Below are 1,491 nucleotides of genomic sequence, written 5' to 3' on the forward strand. Positions count from 1 at the left end.
GAAAAAGTTGCCATTTTCATATACAGCTTATTTACTGAGGAGCAGTGACTTTTGTCTAATTTGCCTCTGCTTCTTGAGGCTCCAGCTTACACCTCTGTCTGAAATCACAGCCCTCTGAGGCTGCTAGAAAATCCTTCACAGATTTTATTATTTACTTTGGTCAGCAAGTATTGCAGTGTGACTGTGCTGTTCCAGAAGAGCTTTTCATTCAGATACTAAACAATTCAGAAACTCCCCATCCCCATCTATTTTCCCTCCAGCTATGCAGGTTTCATGCTTTGGTTTGCTTTTGATTTCACCTCCAAGATCCACCTCCCTGGCTTGGTAAATATTTGGGCGTCCTGGGGGAAGGGAGTGGTGGTCTCAGGTTGTTAGGTTTTTTCTTTTTCTTCCCCCAGTTGATCCTGTGCCTTTTCTCTCTGCTTTCACAAGTGGATTGTTTATGGAAGAAATTTGCTAGACTGCAAAATATAAGAGCTTGTGTTAAAAAAGAGACCACTTACCTAGGCAGTGTTCTGTGGGCACTCTCTGCACTGGGCTGAGGATACTGAGTTCAGTAATTCACAGGGAGGAGCATTTTGTTCTGCAGCACAGAGCAGTTCTTGGGTAATTCTTGGCCGTGCAGGTGGCAGTGGGCAAAGAGCTGTGTGTTTCTGGGTTCTACATTTCTTTTATCAGCCAACAAGTTACTGTCTGCCACAACTAAACAGTAAGTGCATGTCAGTTTAGCCTTTGGCACATACCAGGGAGGTGAGTTGTCTTCTTTCCCCTTCCATGCTGGACTAACCAGTCTCTTTGTTTAACTGTTGCACTCTAAGAGCACCCAGGGCTGCCAGCAGCACCTCGTGCCTGACAGCAGAGAGCTGCTCTGCAGCATGTCAGGCCTGAGAAACAGATTCAAAGCAAGTAGGAATTTAACTAGAGTCTTTGAGGGGAAAAAACCCAAACAACAACCAAACAAACAGCCTCACAAACCCCCTAACAAACAAGAGAAAACAAAGTAAAAATTATTCCAAACCAAAAACCCAAACCCAACAAGACCAACAACAAACAAACCAACTATGTACTGTGCTGAAAGACACTGCTTAGAGATTGCTCCCAAAAGGAAATGTGACTGCAGGAATGAGCACTTGGCAAAACCACCTAGGGATGCTCTAAAAATAAAACCCTAAAAAGCTATGTAAATTGTTTGATGTAAGTTGCATTTTATGTATTGAAAAAATTAAAGCAGATCTCACTACAAAATACTAAAATTTCAAGTCAAGAGCATTTCTAAACCAAAAATATTTTGCTGAATTTTAACCACAGTATTGTTAGACAGTAACAGGTACATGAAATGTCCTTGTGTGTTTTGGGTCTGTTATTTTCAGTTCTATGCTCAGGTCAGAATCAGAAATATTTGTGTGACACTGTTTGTGGTTGCCTTTTGTAAAGGATCCATGAGTATATTTGTATGAGATAAATCTTGTCACCTGTATGAACACATGATTC

The 1,491-nt window shown here is 41.3% G+C and overlaps 1 protein-coding gene across 1 annotated transcript in view; it reads left to right on the forward strand.

The window, feature by feature from the left end:
- Nucleotides 1-1,491, forward strand: part of DCUN1D1 (DCN1, defective in cullin neddylation 1, domain containing 1) — an 8,993-nt gene that overhangs the window by 5,150 nt on the left and 2,352 nt on the right. The gene's annotated exons all lie outside the window — the stretch shown is intronic.

Source organism: Acanthisitta chloris, unplaced genomic scaffold (genome assembly GCF_000695815.1).
Source record: "Acanthisitta chloris isolate BGI_N310 unplaced genomic scaffold, ASM69581v1 scaffold41177, whole genome shotgun sequence".
NCBI lineage: Eukaryota > Metazoa > Chordata > Aves > Passeriformes > Acanthisittidae > Acanthisitta > Acanthisitta chloris.